The sequence below is a fragment of the Bombus huntii genome, chromosome 14 (genome assembly GCF_024542735.1).
Source record: "Bombus huntii isolate Logan2020A chromosome 14, iyBomHunt1.1, whole genome shotgun sequence".
NCBI classification, from domain to species: domain Eukaryota; kingdom Metazoa; phylum Arthropoda; class Insecta; order Hymenoptera; family Apidae; genus Bombus; species Bombus huntii.
This window is the reverse complement of record NC_066251.1, coordinates 6,023,833-6,047,792: the sequence shown is the minus strand read 5'-3', so window position 1 is coordinate 6,047,792 and position 23,960 is coordinate 6,023,833. Positions and strand designations below refer to the sequence as shown.

At 37.6% G+C, this 23,960-nt stretch overlaps 1 protein-coding gene across 3 annotated transcripts in view; it reads left to right on the top strand.

Moving 5' to 3' along the window:
• The window catches only part of LOC126873116 (coiled-coil domain-containing protein 137), a 97,418-nt gene that overhangs the window by 7,412 nt on the left and 66,046 nt on the right, over nucleotides 1–23,960 (top strand). For 2 of the 3 annotated variants that reach the window (XR_007692310.1, XR_007692308.1), the window contains one exon: nucleotides 18,524–18,677. The gene's annotated coding sequence lies outside the window, so the exon portion shown is untranslated. Of the gene's footprint in view, nucleotides 1–5,299; nucleotides 5,397–18,523; nucleotides 18,678–23,960 lie in introns of all 3 variants that reach the window. The other variant, XR_007692309.1, reaches the window with a different exon arrangement.

The window sequence follows — 23,960 nt, the reverse complement described above, 5'->3', positions numbered from 1 at the left end:
ACTTTCCTCGCCTCGTGTAAGTTCGCCAAAGATATCAACATTAAATTTACATTGATTCTCGGCGTGACGCCGTGCATACCGTTAGGCTTCATTTTTCCCTAAGCCTGACATCAGAAGTTCGCGTTGCTGAAGCGAATTCTTGTGCAATCGCGTTTATATGTCAACGAACGACATTTCCTTCGCCGCTGAATCGCAGAGTTATCGGCCATTCGGTGTTATGCCCCGTACGACTATTACGTATTCGTGAAGATTCACGATTTACATTCTCTTATGTTCTCTTCCGTTTATTTCGTAACGTTTCTTCGTTCATAGGATTTAGTTTATAATGCAATTAATAGTAACGCAGTTATCGATATTTGCTTCGTTACAATTTAAAAAAAGTTACAAGTACGTACATTTTCTATGCGATATCAGAAACGTGAGAAATCTCTTTGGTCCAGATTTGGATCAAATTTCGTGTTGTTATTTTTGTATTTATCTTTGGATAAATCTATCACACCGTTCTGAGCCGAAAAACCTTTATTGCACTTTCTTGCAGGTCCTTTGGATTCGTAAACCTCCTTTAATTTATTCCATAATTCATGTGAAGGTTTGCAATGCTTCACATGACATAGCTCACTCGAATTCATGGTAAGAATAATATCGATTCTGGCTTTACCATCCTTTTTATTCCTTAAAGAGGTTTCATTCGCTGCTTCAGGTTCAATTATTGAACCATTCGCATATTCCCACAAGTCATCTTTAATGAGTATTGCCTCCATTTGCAATTTCCATGTGTCGTAATTTTCTTTATTTAGCTTTCCAATACTTAAACTCGCCCCGCCTGACATTTTTATATTCTTTTGATAACTGTATTATCACGTAAGCAATTATTATCAATATCGATCACGCACGTTTTTTTTTTGTTTTTTAGGTTATCTTCTGCGCTCCTCGATATTATTATTAATAATATTTTCAATAAAATAATAACCTGGGCCCATAAGCTGTTATTATTTCTGTATTTAGAGATAGGACCACAATAGCTATTATTTTATTTTTTTTATAAATCTATCACACCGTTCTAAGCCGAAAAACCTTTATTGCTCTTTCTTACATGGGCTAGGGATAAAAACAAAAGAACATCTTAAACCTATCGATTAAATCTATCGATTGTATCTAGAACTATTTTCTAGTTACTATTTATTGTAACTAGCGCATCTGTATATGGATGGCGAGCGCAAACTCACGTTGTTATTTTCAACATTTCGTAGACTCGTAGAATAGGGAAAAATAGTAGATGCGTAGTTCATCTCCGTTGAAATTTTCGTGTAAATTTTCACCTGAACCTCCTTTGAAATCTTCACAACAACCTTAACATTGGATGAGGACTTGGGCGAAGGAGATCTAGGTAGAGGTTTCGCTGAGAAAAGTACGTACGTACCTATTTTTGGCTGTTCTTCAAGTCTGCGAAGCTTCATCCAAGCCGGAGCCGGACCTTTCGCGATCCTCCCTTGTTAGTTACAATGCCCTACCTGGCATTCTTCCATTTTTCAAGATACATCGAAACACTTGAAGTTGCTCGTTTTATATCTCCAGTAAAGTTATATTCTACAGGCTGTTACGAAGCAAGATGAAAATAATTTTAATTAAACGAAGAAACACGAAGGTGGCACGAACAAGGTTTCTGGTTCTTTTCAGTTTCGAATCGAGGGGGGGGGGGGGGGGTTAGAATTATTTTCTAACCGAATTCCGAATTCTTCGTTTCATTGTATCGTTAAAACGTTCAGTTTCACGGAGAAACAGACAGCATGGAAAAAGGTAGTCATAGATCCGATAAAATGTTGGAATTTAGTGGATGATGATGGACAGCTGATACGTTTATTTTCGACCTTCGAGCATTCGCTTTCCACTTTCGTCGCGATTCGCGGTCGCTATTTTCGATATTAACAGCGGCCGATCGGAAGTCATTTAGAAAGCGCCGCGGCTTTTAGAGAGAAAAAAAGAATACGAAGCCAGTGATTTTGTATTCGAGTAGCGTATCAACTAAGCGTCCGGTTGATATAACGATTCCCATGTATCGAGTAGAAAAGCGATCGGAAACGCAGTTACAACAGATATACAGAAATTTCTATGAAACGCGCGACACGCTTCACGTTTCATCGCGGCGCTTCCTCTTCGTCGCTTCCCGTGATTTTTAACGAGCACTCGTTACCGAACACTTTCTAACTTATTGACGTATCCGAGCATTATCTTCACGGACCACGACACAACCATGGAAACGGATGGTCGGTCGTGTTTCTTATCGACGTAAAATGAGTGTGCACGAATTCGAAACGCCGGACCATGATTCTTTAAATACGGGCCCCGCAGCCAAACTTTCCACGTTGTCGTCCCCTGGCAGCGTAAAAATTCGCTAATTTGCAAATACACTGTAAAATAATACATTTGTAAATATTCATTTGGGAAGATCGTTTCCTCCTGTTTGATATTCCGAGGTTCTAGGGTACTTGGCTTTCTCAAATAGTTTTCTCCATCTGAATCATTTTTTATGCTTCTTATATTATTTGATTAAGATGGAATTAATCGTTATTGGGTGTCTTTTAAGATTCTATAATTTTAACACTAGAACTATCGATAGTTAAATATATAGATAAATATGGTCTTTAAAAAATACATAATAATAGAATATTTTTATATTTTTCAATTTATTATTTTCTTACTGAAGGAACATTTTTGGTATTATTAGTCCATCTGCGACCATGATCGACCTAAATGAGGGTTGACACATTTATAAAATTGTAGAACCAGTCATTTTGACTGCTGTGGTATTTCTAGTGTTGACAATCTAGCGATCCAGTGATCGGTCCGGAATTTTCCTGATATTCATCATATTGAACGATACGCGGTAAAAATTTGAAAAACGTGTGGCAAGTTGTAGAAAACGAGGAAACTGGTTAATTGGGGTTCGATAAACAGATTGCAGGACCCTATTACATTTTGACTGGTATTGGTATAAGTAGCCTTGATACAAAGTTCTTTTGAACTATAAACACATAAAAAACAAAATAAAATTCATTATACTATTCTTTTAATTATCGTTACGAAAGTCATTACATCATTACGGGAAAAAGATGTAACATGAAGTAAAAATTTTAAAATAAAATTCTAAAACCAGTCGATTTGACTGGTGTGGTAGTTCTAGTGTTAAGAGATCTTATTTACAGATATCTATTTCGAGAAGCTTTCAGTCGATTTTTATTTTTAAGTTAGACAGTTATTAGATCGATAAAGAGTGTTGCAATTTGCCACGCATGTTGATTATATTTGAAGAAAATACAGGGTAACCCTGATGCAACGATCTTTACAATTAAATTGTTATACAGGGTGGTTGGTAACTGGTGGTACAAGCGGAAAGGGGGCGATTCTACGCGAAAAAGGAAGTCGAAAATATAGAATAAAAATTCTTTTTAATTTTTTTTTATTTTTTTAAAAATCTACAGTAAGATCCGTTATAACGAGACGTGATAAAGTGCACGCGTACCGAGCGAAAATTCAAAGTCGATTTTCTCGAAAACAAAGCCTCAAACGAAAAATTTTTATTCTATATTTTCGACTTCTTTTTTCGTATAGAATCACCCCCTTTCCGCTTGTACCACCAGTTACCAACCACCCTGTATATTTCCCACCATGTGTCATTGTTAATGGCTGCTAAATGACTCGTGTTGTTCTATTCACCCGAAACAGAAAAATCAAAGATAATTTCAACTTACATAAATGTAATTACTATCCATACTAGAATAAAACAAATGTGTTTCATCATACTAAAAAAAAAAAAAAAAAAAGAAAAAAAGAAATAGCAATGACGAGGAACGACGATATAAAAGCTTCAGCTTGTTCAGACGATAGAAAAATGCATACTATCACAGGTATTGAAGTAACTTTACTACAGACGATAGAAAGACATCAATTTTATAGCGTAACGTGATACAACGCGCGACCTGTTCCAAACGCACAATTTAGAAGAAATCTGTTGACTCATTATTAAGATATCATAGCAGCGGGTATTGCGCGCAAACTTACGCCAAGAGGCACGAGAGCAAATGGAATATGCATGCATAAGGCGGTGATGTCTCGTGCAAGCTGTTTCAGATTCCAATATTCCTCTCGAGTGTTGCTACAGTTACGGCCAGACGCGGTACAAGCCTGAATTCTCGAAAATTTCGAACTTCTTGACGCGTTCTAGCTCGTGGTCCGGTTTTTTAATTTCACGTTTCTGGCAAAGGAAAGAGAAAAAAATATACTTGACCGGTGTTTTCGTGGCCGGGATATTCCTCGTGAATAATTCATCGCGGAATTTCGTTCTGCTTCGGAACAATCTCGCGATATATACATACAGCAAGGAGGGGGGGGGGGCACGGGGAGAATCTGAAAAATTGTTATTTTCCTCGACTGTCGCGAGCTTTTCTTTTCTGTCTCGTATCGTTGCCATTTTTCCTCCGATTATAACTATCTAATCTTTGTTCCCGTGTTCACAAATGCACGCAAACACTTGCAGAATCTTCTTACAAACATATTACGCGTCCTGTGTGAAACATTTGTAGATGTTTGTACTCGTACAATTTCGAATCAGTCTGAAAACGTGTACGAAAGTTATAGGATATTTAACGTGATTATAAACTTCGCGCGGATCATCCAGATATTTGCATAGTTAATTATTCATCGTATTAACGATATTAATATTTAATCGGGCTATCTTTAGCGATAATCGAGTCGTTTAGAAGCCATTCAGAAGGCACAGCCACCACGTAACTCTGTAAATTGAAGCAGAAAAAAGTGGCGAACAATCGTTCAAGCTCTCCTTGTACTTTGCTATTAACCGTGTTATCTTCTCGTTATAAATGAACTTTCAAATTGAATATTAATTATGTACCTATACAACGAATGATGCATTTGAAAAATTTTAAAAACAAAAAAAAGATAAAAGGTGGAGTTGATCAACTTCAGATTACCTGAGAGGCTCATATCCTACATATACATACGTATATTGCACACATACACTGACTTCTTACCAAGCGTATGTTTGCAATGTTTGCTGTGACTTTTAGATGTATAGATTTTCAAATTGGCCTTAAACTTTATTATTATTAATCCTGATGGCCGTAGCTCGTTACGATAAAAATAAAATTTCAAAATGTCTCATACATACTTATACATGCTTATGCATGAAAATTTTCTCTTTCGTGACTGACCAAGTAGCTGTTGGTTTATCAAATTGAAAACAGATAATATCTTTTTAAGCAACGTCAACCTTCTCCTGCAGGCTAATGGTACAACGAAGAAAAATTTTATCGGAATAAACGGCTCGTTGAGTGGTTAAACGCTGTACGTGTAACAACAGTGTTTGCCATCGTACGAAGGTAAATTGCACGTTATTACATCGTCCACGATTCTAGTAACATTTTTTGCACGAAAACGGTGCTTGCGCTGATTACTGAAATTACGCGTGTACTCGTAATCGCGATACGTAATTTCCATGCTTTTAGTTTGTTCTATGATTTTCGTTATTCCCTTTGCTTCTTTCCGCTTCTTTTTTTTCTCCTACTGTTCACTCCGATGTTTGATCATATTTCCTTTTTCGTTTTTCAAATATTTCACAACAATTTTTCGCTGGGAAACGTGAAATTCAATTATTAACGAAATGATTTTGAATTTCAATGAAACGCGCGCAATCTCTTGCGATTCTTTGAAACGGCCAGCGTATAATTTGATAATATTTTCCACGTATAAGAACCACTTATACCTTTTTGTAAGGAATGATAAACTGTTAATTCATCGTCTAATCGTTTATCCTCCGCTTTCTTCTGTGTTTTTTACGTCAACTTTTATCTTAAGTTGATTAGCGCGTTATTGTTTGTTGGCACGTGCATGTTATTTTTATAAAACGCGACTTCTTGGACGCGTTTCACGTGTCGGTGGGCAGTTTCACAGAGTTATTCGCAATCAGGGAGAATAGAGGCAGTTCCCGCGGCCATTTCTCGCGCGATCGTTTTTCTTTTCTATGGGCAACGATACGCGTTACCTTCTTTCGCCAGTTATTTATTAATCGCGCGCACGGTAACGCGAATTTCAAGAAAGGAGCGTTTCGTTCCTCGTTCCGGCTTCTCCGGCACTGGGACACGTTTGAATAAACAATCTCGTTTCCCGACGAATTTTTCTTCCTCCGGAACTTGCCACGTCGGGCCGAATTCTTTCTCTGTGACAAACGTTCTGCAACATTTCTTCTAGTCCCGGTCAATTTCGTCGACACGCGTTCCTTCAAATGTTGAACACCTTGGACTATTTAACTAACTTTGAATTATCGTCGTCGACGACAGCTTATCTGAAATATCGTCGAACGAAACTAGACTACGAGCAACATAAACGTAAGTCAAACAAAAATTATAGTTTCCACAGTCGATAGTAGCAATGATTATCGCTAGGTTAGAAGCTTCTATGTTCTATTACGTTAACCAGCCGAGAAATTATCATCAACTTTTTGCAGTCGAAATGACACGAAATTTAACATTCTCAAAGTTAATTAATTAATACGTAGCTTTCCGTAGCCACTAGATTTATTGTTCATTGAATATTCACAACCACGAATTTTCCGGATGTTCTTTGCGATCTTCTCGACTCTTAGAAGCAACATCCGCCCCGAAACTCGTCAAAACGACGAATAATCCAATAAACCCTAAAATCACCGAAACACCGTAATCTCGGAGAGCATCGTCACGCTTCACAGCATCCGCCCGAGGTCTCTCAGAGGCGATTTCCGCGTTGAAATCTCACGTAGGATGCCATATCGTTTGCCCATGATGCCGGTGCACGTGCGTTGGGAAGGCAGGTTGGAATAAAAATGAAAATTTCGGGTCAAGGCGAGTGTTTGTCGGACAGAGTTGACACAGCGATATCTAGGTGGATCGACGACGGCTACCGGCAAAGTCTCTTCTTTTAAAAACCTAAAGAGCGGTCGTGGTTGCTCCCTTGGAAGTCGCAATCTCCGGATAAAGATCGTCAGGAGAGAACGCATCGACGTTGGAGGATGAGAGAGCGTGAAAGAGGGAGACGATCAGCGAATATGGGGTTGAGAGAGGAATAAGAAAGAGAGGGCGTGTGAAGGGTTGCGCGTGGCATAGGGGAGGGGTATAAAAGGCGGCATTAAATTTAAATTGCTCGTATCCCTGCGCGTCTAGCGCGAAACTTCAAGAGGTAGCGTCATCAAAAAAAAAAAAAAAAAAAAAAAAGAAGAAAAAGGATGGAGAGACGACGACGTTTCGTCGTAAAAAGACAGTCGCGATGTGTATCCACCTGTCTCATCCACCAGAGATTACAGCTCGAAACGCGATACCGCTATCGAACAGTCAGATCGGAATCACGATTTTATTCCGTTTGCTCGAAGGATTCCTTCCTCTTCGTTTTCCTTTTTCTCCAGCGAACGGACAATGGTCTCCATCCTTTCTAGAAGTTCATTGGGAATTCTTCCTGGTTGTCTCTGGAGGATCTCTGTATAGTGGGAACGAGTAAATTTAAAAATTGAAGGCGGGAATATTTTTATTTATCTATTTATTTGTTTGGTGGTCGATGGGTGAAGAATTTTGACATTTAGGTCGATTTTGAGCGTAAATATGAAATGCTTTGGGGATATAAGAACGACGATGTTGCATAGTCTGATTCATTAGCACGAGCGTTTTTATCGATTCTTTATGAATTTGCTGTTTTAGTAATTTTCGTGTCAGGTCAACATACAGTGGCTGCAACAAAATATTTACACGTATCCCCGTTTTTCGATAAAGCGGTTTTTATCAGCTTCTATATTTCGTTTCTGTAGTGTCTTGCGCAATCGTATGAAAATACTACGAAACGACACGAAATTTAGTATTCTTGAACGTAATTAATTAACACGTTAATGCTGTAACAAATACAGCGATGCGTAAATATTTTGTCTGACAATTGTATTTATCGTTGGTCGAATTTTCATTATATCTTCTATTATACAGGGTGGTTGGTAACTGGTGGTACAAGCGGAAAGGGGGTGATTCTACGCGAAAAAAGAAGTCGAAAATATAGAATAAAAATTTTTCGTTCGAGGCTTTGTTTTCGAGAAAATCGACTTTGAATTTTCGCTCGGTACGCGTGCACTTTATCACGTCTCGTTATAACGGATCTCACTGTAGATTTGTAAAAAAATTAAAAAAAAAAAATTTTTATTCTATATTTTCGACTTCTTTTTTCGCGTAGAAACGCCCCCTTTCCGTTTGTACCACCAGTTACCAACCACCCTGTATACTATCAAATAATTTCCCTGTTAAATGTGTATGCTATATGTGTACGAAATAATAATTTGCAAAATCCATTTCCATATGTAAATACTCTCGTAAAGCTTGTCACGTTTTCTTTTACATAGAACGACTATGAAAATTTCTTTTTTCCAATTTCGTCATCTTTTACATTCGTGCAATGTAGCATATGGAAAAACGTGTGGGTACAACTTGCAGGGGATGTTCGTGAGCGCCAGGACAATGAAAACAGCTTACATACAAAAATGTCGGTTTTAACTTTCACACCCTATACATGTATGGATCGATATTATACAAATATTATAAAAGCAGACATACATTTACGTGTCGACTCGGTTTTAAGATGTCAGGTATGAAGAATTAAGCGATTTCTCTTGAAACGTTCCTCGATCTAAATGCTTATCATCGATTCGCGGAAATTTACACGCACGGTAGAATTCCGTGGTAATTGCTTCCCGTGTCATAATAGCAAATAATCATAATCGAACGATTGTTTGCGAATACCAATGAAAGAACGCATGCCTCCCGCTACTTACAATTTTTATCTCCAAGATCTATCGAACGATACTTTCCTTCTTGTCCTTTTCTTGTTCTCCTTCCTAATACATTTGCCGCTTTAGTGAGATTAAACTTTTTTTTCATTCTTATCCAGCGTTATCAGTGTGTCAATTTTCATAACGGATCGTTCCAGAAAATATTTTAACGAACGTAAACACCGTGTTTATTCACGTGACGAAACCTGGCTGGGAAAATTTTTATCCATTGGTAACTTTCTCTTTTAATTGCGGTTCCCATTATCTTCTTCCTTTCTTTCGGTATACGCCGTGATTTTTATATTTTGTTCTCAAAAGACAACAAGAATTCGTATTGGGATTTTTGTTGGGAAAATTTCATACAGCGCTCCGGTACACGCACAGACCCACGAAACTACTCCAACACTTGCGAACGTCTGTAACGAATGTATCATGTGTGTTATACGCAATATTTCGAAATTTCATTAGCGCTGATACGAGACTCGATTATCACGTTTATTTCGGTACAGTTTGCAACAAATCTGGAAATGTTAATATTAACCCTTTGAATCTTAGTGACGCATATATACGTTCGATATATTTTTATCGAACCCAGCGACTGTTTATTCGCGGTTTTCTTGGGTAATTATTTATTTTAATCATTTAGGTATGAAATGTAGGGAGGAACTCGACCTTGGTCCCGATACTGCGGCTGCGCGTTGATTGGCGGCTTCTGAATCATATCAAATTAATAAATATTTGTTTGGAAATTTTTGCTTTCGTCGAAATTCCTCGGATTCAAAGGGTTGATAAGCTTCGGTATTCAGTGGGACCATTTTTAACACCTGCTATATAGTTAAAGTGGCTGTCGATGCTGCTTATTATACATACTAATTTCTGCTACGTGGTATACTAATTTTTTTATTAAATATATGTCTGCGATAAATATATCGTAACTTCTGCATAGCATTTCCAAATTAGTTTCGAAGCTGACCGATGTAATTATCACAGTCGTGTCTCGTTACAACGCTAATGAAATTCCAAAATGTTTTCTATGGCACACGCAATAATTGTCGAGATACTTTCGGGAGCTGGTGTAAGTTACCCAAAGAGATTATCGTTAATTGGAATCCAAAGCAACGTGAAATACTTTTATTGGAGCGGAATAATGTTGGTAAGATTAGATCGCGGTAAAATTCGCAAAGTTTATGCGCAGTGCGCGTTCGAACGTCTGTAGGGAATCTTGATCGCTGCTTGGTATGCAGACTAGTTTGAGCAAACATTAAAATTTCGTCGAACCGGTCAAAAATTTGGCCGCTTAGGGCTGTTTGCCTGGCAGATCAGCATAAGAATCTGTCGTTCGTGCATCTTCTACTCCTTTCTTCCTTCTGTCTCTATTATACTGCTTGAAACGGTGCCTAAATGCTGACTCATAATTTATGGAGTTGGTACAGCCGATGTAATGAAATTCTTCTCTCGAGGAACATAATTCAGTCATTCATCGGAAAATGGTGACGTCTGTAATAAAAAATAATCATGCGTCAGATCGAATAATAAATTCATTCGCGGTTTCTTAGAAGCGCGCATTATGCGTTATTAGCAGTTTGCGGATGTTTGTATTTCACACTTTCACGAACGTAATTAAAGAAATGGAATCTAAGTGGAAACTTGTTTCATCACCTGTATATCGTAATAAGCGATCTACATCAAACATTTTATAGATTTACATACGTTTTAATCTTTCTTCCAATTATCATAATTATTAATTATCGTTTCAAAAATGCATAGAAATCCACGGTCCAGTTATTAGCTTCGTTTAAATCTACACCACAATCAAGTAGTTCTTCATCCCCCTATTTCCCTATATAAATACATGTGTCGTAGCTTTTGTACGAGTATTTTTTTTTTTAATTCGTACGAGTAATTTTTACGATACTCTTGGAAACGTGTACCGCGATAAAATGACAAGGAACTGATTACTCGAGCGAATATCAACGGTACGAAACACAGTCGGATTACTTTGGTAGGAAACCCCTTTCGAAAAGCGTTCTTTCCCCCGGAAAGGCTATCGTCCTTTGTCCGATTTCAACCGTCGAAAAAGACACGAACCCGGTGTAACTCGCACGTAACGATCATGAATCGTCGAGCAGAAGAACAAAGGAATAACACACGAAGAATCGAGAAAGAAGAGAAGAAACGCGAGGAGCGCAAGACGTCTCGATCGCATGGCACTTAATGGCCAGCTGGTAATTGAATTTGCAACCGTGCAGGGAGCTCGATCTTGCACGTTCCTTTGTACGGCTCTTGCACTCTTGCACCGGCCCCTGCTCGAGTAGACATTCCGTTTAAGAAGGTTTGTCCGAGAGAGAGGCAGACACGACGAGCAGGCTACGTGTCTTGTCTCGATTCGATCTTCGTCGTTCGGGTCAAGCCGTTTGCATTTACTACCAGCTCTCGCCGTTCGAGTCGCGTTTCGATCGGCCAGAATCGTCATCCGGACTCGAGTTATTCCTTCCATTTCATCGTCGGTGGTGCTGGTCGACTAGAACAACCGCTCCGGTATTAATTACGCGGCCGAATCATCAGCTCCGTGCCTCTTCGTCGATCGAGATTGCGAGCTTAAATTGATTAACGACTCGCGACTGGATATACCGACGGAGATTGTCTCGGTTCACTCGGGAGTTGAGCAGAATTGTCGAGTTAGGGGATGCAGCTGATATTGTTTGCACGAATATGCCAGCGAAGCTTGCAAGGATTTCAAGGAAATCAAGGATTTCCTTCGCTCTTTCAGATTCTTCTCGCAGAGTTTTAATTGTTCGTGGCGAGGAGTGTTTGTATGGTTTCGTTGTAGGCTTTCAAGAAATTATTCTGAAAATATTCCGAGACGCTTGTCAAGGTGTTCGCTACATCGCACAGCCAAACGTCTAAGGGTTTTCCAGGAGAAATACAAATTCATTTCGAGGAAATCGTCATCTGTGTAGGAAGATGCGTATTGACGAACGTTATGTTAGGAGAATCAATTAAATACGGATTTCTGTATTTATCTTCCTTATATATTAGCAGCAATATCAGTGTATGTGTACTAGTGGTATTAGAAAGAAATATATTAACGATATTGTCTCACCGAACTACTCGTACATGTAAAAAAATTCATTTCACGCTCGTGCACGTTCAGCGAGGGTTGTAATTATTTTCTTTGATCGAAAACATGGATTTTAGACGAACCATCCTTGAAATTGGAGAATTAAATATTCTTTCGCAATTTAATGAATTTATACCGTTTGTGACGTACACTTTTGTTAATTTTTGCATCGCTCGTTCATTAACCACGAGCTTTTGTATTCATATCTGACATGAAAAATATGCATATCAAAGGGGATAGCGATATAACTTGTGTATATATATATTTCTATCTTAAATGATAATTTGTCGATGAGGATTAGAAATTTTCTGAAATGGAAATCGTACGGAATGTTCTATTTATATGTAAAATTTCAAACCCTGATCCACAAATTGTCATTCAAGATAGAAATAGAAACTGTTAAACATTTCTCCAATGTCCAATAGTAACCAGACTACGAATATTTATGCAAATTCACAACCTTCTAAGTAGAATGAAAGAAATGGAATAGAACTAAAAATCTGAAACCTGGATAGAGGATTATAATAGGTATGATAATTTGAATACCTTATTGCTATGAACAGCATTCTATATATTTTCGAACCTTCAAATTTTCCCTCCCCCCTTGTGGACGAATAAAAATCCGCAGTCTAACAATCGACGCAATAATTTGATAACTTTCACTATAAAGTATCGACCATTTCCGATAAATCCAATTCTAAATCTAAATTATCAATAGCCAGGCCTGCCTTTCATCCATTTCTTTCTACCATAAATCGCGGCGTTTAACAACGAAAAATACACTGCGACTTCCTCCCACTCCTGCAACTAATAAAACCGAGAAGTGCAACAGAAAAAGGAAGAAGGGTGAAAAATATTCCCAATAGATTCCGATTTATTCGAACAATTCGAAGCCATCGTTGGCGATGAGTTATTCTACGCGAGCTGGCTGCTGGGGTGGGGGATTGGAGCTGCGGGTTGGGGGGAGGGGGGAGAAAGGGCGCCCTGCTCGGCGTCGCGGCGTCAGTGAGCAGCGAGCTCTCGTCGCGTGAACATTATCTTGCTACGGGTCTCCCGAAAACACTGCTGCCACGTGCTTGCTCGCGCCGCGTTGCTTTCACCCGATTATAGTTTGCGCGAATCAAAGTTCCGGGCATCGAATCGTTACCGCGCCGAAACATCGTGAACAGGTGCATCGACGCGTCCACCGAGTCGCGTGCTGCAGTGATCCCTGGAAAAACCGGATCCAACCTTTCGTCCAAGTTTACGAATCGAGCCGAATTTACATCGAATCACGGTTCGTACTCGCTTTCTTTTTCGGTATATTCATTTCTTTCGATTTTCCTATCTGTCTTGCTAATATGATCAAGCGTCAGTCTTGTTTCTCGTGTTGTTGCATTGGCGCGATTAAATTGCGCGCATTTATTGCTAATTGGAGGTTTTACGAGCGCGAGTTAAGAAGGAGTCCGAGAAGAGATTGGTATTTTGTTATTATTTAATAATCGTCGTTTAGTAGTAATTAATGGTAATGAAGATTGATAAAGTAATATAGAAGCGCACACAATGAATATAAAGCTCAAAGTTGATATCCGTATACATTACGCGTCTTTCACCACCACGTATGTCATGTGCTCCAGGTTATATATCGTAGATTATATTTTCATTCGTTGCTGTCGCGAAATACAATTTTATTCTCTGAAAGATTCGAAACGTTCGGTCGCTACTGTAATTTGTAGAGATACGTAAAATATTCAAAGTATAACAGTCGACGTATGCACAGCTCCAGGAATATTTTACATATCTTTGAAAATTTATACGTATTCGTGCATTAAAATGTCCACAAACATGTAAACATTCTCAGTGTCTATGCGGTTTACGTCAACGTAGAACGTTCAAGTAAAACAAACAAGAAAAAAAGTAAACACTTGGCGTTATTGCGCTCTGTTACGATGAACGATGATCGTTAAGTGGAACAATATAAATACCGACCTGGAGTGTTTTCATTTTTTGCGTTGGTTCATTGTTACGATTGTTCGAGAAGTAATATTCGTGATAACGCTTATCTGAGCGATAATCTGAGTGAAAATAATAGGCGGTCGCGTGTCCGTTTGTGCCAGTAGTTTCATGACTTTTCCTCTAGTCTCGATCGAGATCGATGTTTGCTTTTACCTGTTTATCGTTTCGTGTTAATTCACGATCGTTTTCTGCGCGCTAGCTTTGGAAGTTATTCGTGACGTAACAGTTTCACGGGCTCTTATTAGTCCGATAACACGATGGATTACATAAATCTGCGAAATGTCCACTAACGATGTTCGTAACGAGCGTTCAAGAAGCGGCGATTTGTAAGGAAAACAAATTTCAAACGTAATTTGAAACAACCTTGATACCGGGCGCCTTTTATCTCGTTTATCTTGTACATCATTTACGAATATTTCCGTTCGTTGCAATCGGATGTCTGGAACAGCGCAATAGACAGGTGTTTCCATGAAAGGGACATTAGATCGGCCAGAAGCTGCTCGCGGTTTCTCGGTGCAAGAGCTGCCGGCAATTATAGCGTGCATTTAGTTCTAACACATTAATTGGACTCGCAGGTTTGAGAAAGAAAAATACTACATATTATTCTTACATTATATGTTCGTTAGATACTAATTTGAACAATTTATAGCAAGATTTAAGAAATCATAATCCTAGGATTATGTATTTTTATATAGATTTATTGAGTAACAGATGCACATTGTAGTTGTAACAAAGTAATCGGAGCTACAGAGTTGTTTCAGAATGCAAAAGACTGTATGTATAGTGAATTTTCGTTAGATACTAATGTGGAAAATTCGTAATGGAATTTAAAGAAAAGCTCAAGTGTCATGTACAATGTCTTTATGTAAAACGTAGATGTATCTGTATACTATGATTGGGAAAAATATTAGCTTGTCGAAGAGTTTGCTGTGAAACGTGAGAAAAATTTACAGACGATAGATAGCCATTTTATTAAACAGTCGATGTTGCTACTCTGTTTCCTTTGCTTTCTGTCTTTCTCAGCGATGAATAATTTCAAGTGGATTTTGCAGGGTTGTAATTTGGTTTTTGCCATTTAAAAAGGTCTTGTGAAGGCTGGCGTATGATGTGATAGATATATGTACGTATGCTGTATATGATAAACGAGACAGGTAGAATTCTAACATTTTTTTTTTTTTTTTTTTTTTTTTTGTGTGTGATCTTCCTTGATATACGAGGCTTTTAACGGCGCCTTGTTTAATCTAGAACTAATTTAGAGTTTTTCTCGTTAACATTCAGCCGGAGGTACTTGGTTGTTTCAGAAGAAGTTTGTAATAAAATAATAATAATTATGTTCCTGAAAATGCTACGAACTTTCGAAACAAGCTAATAATTGATGCGTGCGTTCTGTTCCAAACTTTACCAATGTAATCACGATAGTCCGTGTCTCATTACAGTGCTAATGAAATTTCAAAATGTTTCGCGTAACATACGTAAAATAACGTTGCACGTTCTTGCCGTATCAAATCCCTAAATCTTTTTCTCTATAAATATCTTTATGTGTACGAACGCAAAAGTAACACTTAGACAAATATGAAGACTATGATCAGCGAAACTTCCCATTTTCACCGGGAAGGGGCATGAAAATTTGTCACGTTGCACCAATATCATCTTTGTAATTTAATGTTCCAGTTAAACGTGCATTGTTCCATATTCCTATGAAATTGTATAAATATTGTCTTAACGATCACACCCTTTCAACCTAACAATTTCTCTTCGCTCTCGGTTATGTCATTAAAATTCTCCTCTGTAATCATAAGTTACCATTAAAATCAGAAATATACTCGTCACGCATTTCTCGTTTGATCTTCGTATATCATAGACAATACCTTACAATGTTTGAAATATATTTCACAAGCATTTTAAAACCGAGATTCGGCAAATTTATGAATCCTTAAGACATTCATACGTTTCATATGTTACAGCCTAACGTTTAAATATATTTTCACGTGGCGGTCGTACGCTCTTATGTAATTCGAATGTATTTGACAAATTCAACCTTTTGGCAAGGAAAATACCTTGCTGCATAATTCCCGCAAGAAATTATAGAGTAGTCTTATTCGTTGATTCGATAGTTCTCGTGCTAACATTGTCGTAAAGTAACGGAGCGCTTGGTTGCGTAATGACGGTAATTTTCACAGCATTTGCGTGATGATAAGACAAGACGTTGTCGAGATGCGCTCGGACGTTTCAGAAATAGAGACAACAGACAACTAACGTGCTTGCGTTCCACTAGAATCTTCGGAAACGATGCGTTACGATGGTTACGCACGTTAACGAAGGTCCTGCGAAACCTTCTCCTGGACCACGAGGAACAAGACGAACAGGTCTCGAGTTTCGGAAAAGTATCTCGTCGGTAAATCGAACCTCGTAAATCGTCGAATCTCTCTCTGGCGAGAACTTTTTGACCGGTCGCGTTGTAAACGAGCTGATTTACGCTACTTTTTTAACTCCGTGCTCCGAATGCTTCTTTACACCCTACACTTTCGCAACTTCCCACCCCCTGCGTCCCTCGATATTTTTTTTTTTTTATTACACGATATTTTATTTAGACGATGGTATTTCTTTTAATTGGAACGTTGGATGCAAAGTTTCAGCTAATCTGAAAATTTTATCGTAAGACACTTGCTTGAAACGATGATACTTCTTTTAAGTGGGATATCGGACGTGAAGTTGTGGGGGCTAGTCGAATTGGAAAATTTTCCAACTTTACTTTTTTAAAAAATGGTATTTTTTTTAATTCGATGGTTGAGTGAAGTTTGGGGTAGTTGGATCCAAGTATTGGCTTGGTACGAGAGTAATATCGTTTCGTGGATTTTGTTGATCATAAGAAACCGGTGGCTGAATTTCTAAGTTGTTGTTTAATTGCAAAAGTGATTTATATAGTAGTATAAATGAAACTTATTAAAAGAGAGAAAGTGGTTTCCCTGAAATCTAATAATTTACAATTCATAAATTCTTTTCAATTACAAAGTCCTATAAAAGTCAATATTCTCATTGGCATTCTGCTGAATTATTTATGTAAATCTCCGATCGAGACATTTAGCAAGGAACAGACGAGCGTAATTTTTATAACGAGATAACAATGTTTATTGAATAATAATTTGTATTCGATAATATTTGTATTCTCATGAAATTCATTAAATATGCTTATACTTTGTTCATTTCTACAATCATATTTATATCTAACGATCGTACGCGTTGATATCTGATTTAAAGATTAAAAAAGGATGTATGGAATTCGAATTTGTCATAAATAATCACGCGAGTAATTTGAGATGATTTATCTCTTTCAAAAATCTTGATTACATTCCCAGCAATCCAATGCCACATTCCACCGGTGTAAGAGCTTAATATAGAAACTTAATATCAATTTTTCTAAAGATCGCGCGATTGGATGGGTGTCCGGTTTCCATATAGTGAAATGCAACGTGAAACAGCTTCGTCATTCGCTCGTAGCCACGTATAGTCAGTTGCATAATGACGCGATTAACGTCAGATGGTGGCGCGCACCATTGTAAGAGTTCGTGAAAGTCGCATCTCTGCTCTAGCACGCGACTACTATTCTATCTGGTGGAAAAGTGAAAAGTTCTAAAGGTCGCATTAGCTCGGGTTATTTAGTCGAGCGTTGTTTAAATGCTAGCCATTGAACCATTATCTTGCACGAGTTATCGGAAAAACGTTTTCCTCGCCATGCTTCGAACCTTCGAACAGCTTTCGATCTGACTGGAAGAACCTGCGTTTGAAAATACCACTTGCTAACACTTGCTGGTCAATTAAAATTTTATGAAACTTCTTTCTATAAAATGGCTATGATGCAGATGTTAATTTAGAAAATTCTATTCTGCCAACGAAGTTATATAAAATAATGTAAATGCCACCGAGGAAATCTACCGTTTATTTATTTTGCTCTATTATTCTATGATATAGTAATTATTCTATAACGTTGAATAGCTGGTATATCATTATATTTATAGTTATTTTTATATTATCATATATATCGTACGTATTGTTTGTTTAATTGCTGCGTATATTAACGTCATATAAACTAACGTCGTGTATAGTAATGAAAATACTAATACTGTTACTATGCAATTAATGTCTTACGTAACGTGTGTTGACATGTTGTGTAAATGGTTGTCAACACATGTTATGTAAACTAACATTATATATTTAATTATCCCTACTATCCTATGGCACACAATATATCAACCAGTTAGCTGTTTTCGACGAGTATACTCGTCATGCGTGAAAAAAGATAAAATAGTCATTTCGTTCCAATTTAGTTCTATGTTTTGACAGCCACGAATACTCTGTGTTTGACGAGTATACTCGTCGTCGCTTACCTTTTACGAAACATTTTAGGTACGCACTCGTCAAAAAGGTCGCAACAACCAACTGGTTAAGCATTCTAATATTTTCTAACATTTCAGTAATCGTAAAAACTTCGCGAGAAACAGTATTCTCACACATAAAATGATTTTCCATATATTCAAGATCATTCTCGTCTTCTTTTTCAGGAAGGAAATGCGGTGAACGTTCGTGAAAATCGGAATAAAAGGAAACGCTTGAAAACGAGCTCGTCTGGTAGAAGTCCCGATCTTCGAACGATCGACGTCTTCCGTGATCGAATAATCTACGTGACTGGCCACGTGACTGCCGCTCTGCAAACAGGTACGTGAATGAACATTCTCTCTGGTTTTTCTTTTTACTTGTTGTTGTTGTCGTCGTCGTTGGTATTTTACGAAGTTTTACGAAGAGAGAAGAACGACGTTTCGCGCGATAAAAGTGAAAGCAACGCAGCGGGCAACCGTGAATTTGACCGATCGATTGGTTTTTGCAATTTGTCGCGCTCGATGGTTTTCATTCTTTCCTTTTTTTTTTTTTTCTTTCTGTCCGAGTGATTTTGCTTCTAATTCGTCGAATCTCCTTTTTTGCCACGATTCGATGCTTCACGATGATCGAGATACCTGCGAGGAGCATCGAATCGGATTCTAGTTCGATTAACTTTTTGATTCGAGGCTTTGTTGTTTCTGTAACAAATTGCCATGGATTTGTCACGATTAATATGACTTAACACGTTTGTCTGATTGTTTGACAAGTTGATTTCGATCGCCATTGACAAGTTAAAGTGGCAAACAATTTCCAGTGCCAATAGGCGAAGATGTTCGATAGAAACAAGCGTATTTGTATTAATTTTATCACACGAATTCTATGGATTTTCGACGTTTAGTATCTTCAGGTTTGATTTGGGCAGAGAATGGACTATAGAAAACTTATTGGATTAATTAAGTCTGTTTGTTCGTATATTACGTTTTGATCTTTTTAAATCATTAATTCGCTCTTGCAGTCAATCTTTTACCATCTTCCTATCGCATATAACCTTAGTATTATTATACTAGAATAATCAATCCTTAATGTGTATTTAAATATACTCTTAGATGACTATAATTAAAGTAGTATAACGATAACGTGAAATAGGTACTGTATAAATAAGTACAGTAATTTTTCTAAAAACTCATATGTACGTAATTTTGAGCAATTGTAAAAAAGAGGAAAGAAACTGAACTTCGTCGTTCTAATGTTAGAAGCTAAAATAAATTACTCGCGAATTTTTTACTTTTTTCATCGTGTCTCGCATAGAATTTACATTATCTCTTACTAAAAAAAAAAAGAAAAAAAATATCAGTTCATTCTTTATTTTTTCCTTCCTTTTCTTACAATCTCATCGTCTACCATCTCAATTTCAGAAGATTAGACCAATTTAAATTTCGCGTAAATACATAAAAATGCCTAGTCTACTTATGATATTTAACGAACGTATTGAAGATAGAGGCAATTTTTCTAATGGCTGCTTCAAGCTCGATGTCAAGTTAGAACGATCAAAGATAATCGACGCTCGAGAGAGAGTTTAACTTGGTTTCATTAGACCCCTTTGTCGTTCGAATGGCGCATCACGAACAGTCGACGATTATTCGCCACGTTAATTACCAGCCATTAACAAGTTTCAAGTACAGCCAGCAAATCAAGGTCTTTCGTTCTACTTCGCTCAATTTCCCTCCCACCTTTCTTTTTATCATCCTTCCTCTCTTTATTTTGTCCAACGTTCTTCTTTTCACACGTTTCGTACCGTTTCGTACACGTGTCTTCGATGTTCGATAAATTGGATTTGCAGCGACCACTTATCCAGCCCACCTGTCGAACTCTCACCTTGAATGTTTCACACTTTGCGAAATTGACGTTGCTCTTCATCTTTTTTTTCTTTTCCGTTTTTTTTTTTTTTCGTTTTTCGTGAAACGATTCTATCGATCATCCGTATTTCCATTAAGCTTAAACATGTATTTTGCAGATTGTATTTCATATGTTGTCGCACGTGTACTCTCTTTTCCGTTCGAAGCTTATTTACTTTACCTTTGTTTCCTTCTAACAGGTTAGCTGTTTTTGACGAATATACTCGTCACGAAGAAATAACAATATTTTCTGTTACGACGAGTATACTCGTCATCGCTTACTTTTGACGACACGTTCAGACACACACCTTTCCAAGAGGTCGCAACAGCTGACTGGTTAATCGATTTAAACATTCGATGAAACACTTGACGATCCGAGGCTGCTTTCGTATATTGCACGATCAACTTGAACATCGAAACGAGTACGTTCGTGCTATGTAGACACGCGTACAAGATCGTAAGGTAGTTTTATCATCGATCTGTTTGTTCTAATGGTTGAAGTAAGCAACGATACATACGCGGTATTTTGGGATAGGACAGTCATTCGTTAATCCTCCTGCTACGAAGCTTCACAAATCATCGAAGCTTCTTCTAGGTTCGCAGATATTTGTGTGAATTATATACGTTAATGATTGTACAATAGTTTTACTCAAACACACGAAGCTAATTATGTTTCGAACGTCGGAGAGACATGTAATTATTAAGAGCTTAAGAAATAATTTCGCTCAAGAAGACGAAATTAATTACGCTTGGAATGTTAGTGAGAGAAAAATGTGATTGTTAAAGGGCTGAAGGAATGATCCATTTACAGAAACAAGGTTAATTATTTTGTTAGTCGAAGCTTTGCATGTTAGAAAAAGAAAATTGCGATTATTAACCAGCTGCTGTTGCGACGTGTTCGAAAAGTAAGCGATGACGAGTATACTCGTCAAGCAGAGAGTATACGTGGCTCTTACAGTATAGAATTAAGTTGTAACGAAACGACTGTTTTAGTTTTGTATTCTATTACTGTCAGGGCTTTTTATAACACAAAATATCGTCATTACCTCGTGACGAGTATACTCGTCAAAAACGGCTAACTGTTTAATGGGTTGAAGGAACAATCCACTTAATAAAACAGGATGGATCTTATTTTGAAGCGCAGAAAGGGGAAAATATGGATATCAGGGGGTCGAAGAAACAATTCACTTAAAGAAACAATATTGATCGTGGTTCGAGGCGTAGATAGAGAAAAATGTGATTATTAAGGGATCGAAGAGACAATCCACTTAAAGAAACAAGATAAATTGTGCTTCCAGTGTTCTTGGGAGAAAAAAATGTAATTACCAAGGGATTGAAAAATACGATCCGTTTAAATAAACAAAATCGACGATGCTTTGAAGCTCACGAGGAGAAAAATTGTGATTATTAAAGCGTCGAAGAAACGGTCTACTCATAGAAACAAGATAAATCATGTTTTGAATGTTAGAAAGAGAGAAACGTAGTTATCATGGGATTGAAATTACAGTTCACTGGAGAAACAAAATTGATGGTGTTTTGAAGAGTAGATCAAGGAAAATGTAACTACAGACGAAGCATTTATCAGAGTTTGGTAAATTACAAGGAGCAGATACGAAGAAGTTTTATTGTGATTCCATAGTTTTATCATCGTTACAGGCTGCTGACGCCACCGTGAGCGTGTATCTTCTTTTCTCTATTTTCCTCTAGCATTTTCTTTAATCTCGCTACCCCCAGCGCGGCCACGCGTATCGTCTTTATTATCGCAATATCGGGAAATTTCTTTGGACCGACGATAATCGAAGCGACACGCTCCGAGTAAAATTTTTATCGTCCCTACCCTCGTCGCTTGCCTCTACCAGAATCTGTTAACGCGTTCTGCAGATCGCGCGAAAATTTTACCGACGTTCGACGTTTCGTTGTCAGTCACCTCTTGTTACACTTACGATCGTTTTTTTCCTATTTCCTGTCCTTTCCTTTCTTTTTCTTATCGCTCGTCGCTGAACAAAATTCTTGCAGGTTTGCCAAACACCTGTAACGACTAAAAAGTAATCGCGAAGAGTTGGAATTGTTGGAAGACAAAACGATGGATTTTACACACCTTTTTGCTTTCGAAATTGTTAATAGTATGCGTTAGAAATAAATTATCAACCAGTTAGCTGTTACGACCTCTTTGAAAACTTTGAAAAATCTGCACCTTAAATGCACCTTACACGATGACGAGTATACTCGTGAAAGCAGCTACTGGTTAAAATCGGTTGATCGATAAAATTGATCGAGCTTCTCGGAACATATATCGAGTAACTATACTTTTCATCGATACTTTCTATTTCGATTCTTGAGAATATCAATGGTGTTGTACTTGTATAGCGAAATTAAGTATAGAAATAAATGTACCGAAGAAAATTCTCAATTTCAAGTAAGTTCAATGATGAGACCAGAAGATGACGTTAGAAAAGATCTTTATGTTTTTAAAACAAACTCTCTTCTACTTTTCAGCTTATCATTTTGATCGATGTAGCTTCTGAAATGAAAATGTAATTTTATACGCAACTTTATACAGCTATTCGTTTTCGTTATATCCCTTTAATTAGAGTCATTTTATTGGACAGATTGTTTGGACAATATATTACGGGATCGTAATTCTAGTGTCGAGCCAACCTTACGTTTCGACTTGCAATTAGTACAAGCGTTGTATATATCAACGCGTTCTCTGACAAATTTTTGGCCGCGTTACCGAACATTAGAACCAGAGAAGAAGCAGAGAGAATTAACGTTTCGAGTACACTTGCAAATTTCTTACGATAAGTTCGACCTTAACAATTTCGATACAGCTCTACGGCGCAAAATCGAATATTTTGTTTCGATAAGAAAATGAGTTATGTGTGTTGGAAAATTACCGATAAGAATAACGCAAGACACATTTTATTTTTAAATTAACGAAGTACAAATATCAAGGTAAATGTAAAAATTCTCCAACTCCTTCTGCGCCTTGTTTTTCAACTATCGTTTTCGTCAAACGTTTTCATCGAATATTTGCATCGTTGTTCATCGTTTCTTCGTTAGTCTAACCATTCGAGAAGAAGAATAACGTTAAACGTGCTTGAAATTCAATCATAGAATAAATACTTAGTTTAGTGAGAAATCTTCAGACTCCAGTAAACGTTTGTTTCGTCGAATGAGAAAAAGTAAATTAATGAAAAGGAAAGAAGACGAATCGTTAGATAATTTGAGAATAAAAATTCGGTGATCGTATCTCGGTAAATTAAAGGAAGATCCGTTACGTGGTATTGAATATTCGCCGGTGGATGCACGTGTTCAGCGTATTCGTCTCAATATCGACGGCGTGGGTAGACGAGATAAAGTACAATCAAGAGGATACGTGTCTTACGGGGTCGAAAGTGAGACATATTGCTCCTCTTACATAAACGTAATCGAGACGTAAATACGTGTGTCGCTGATGCAATCGTGCAAACGTGCAAACACGCTCGTAAAGTCGGCTGACAACTTTTTTTCAATCAGTTGTTCGTCCACTGTCATTACACTTTTATCACCGGATACTTTTAATAAAAAGTTATCTGTCATTGGCAACGAGCAGACTGCCAGCATCTATGCAAATTCATAAATTTACGAAGTCGAGCGAAAAGAATAGAACGGAATCTAAGCGGGATTTTCTTTCCCTCGTTAAATATTACAATAGACGCTGAAGTTGGGGTATTGTGCGGATACT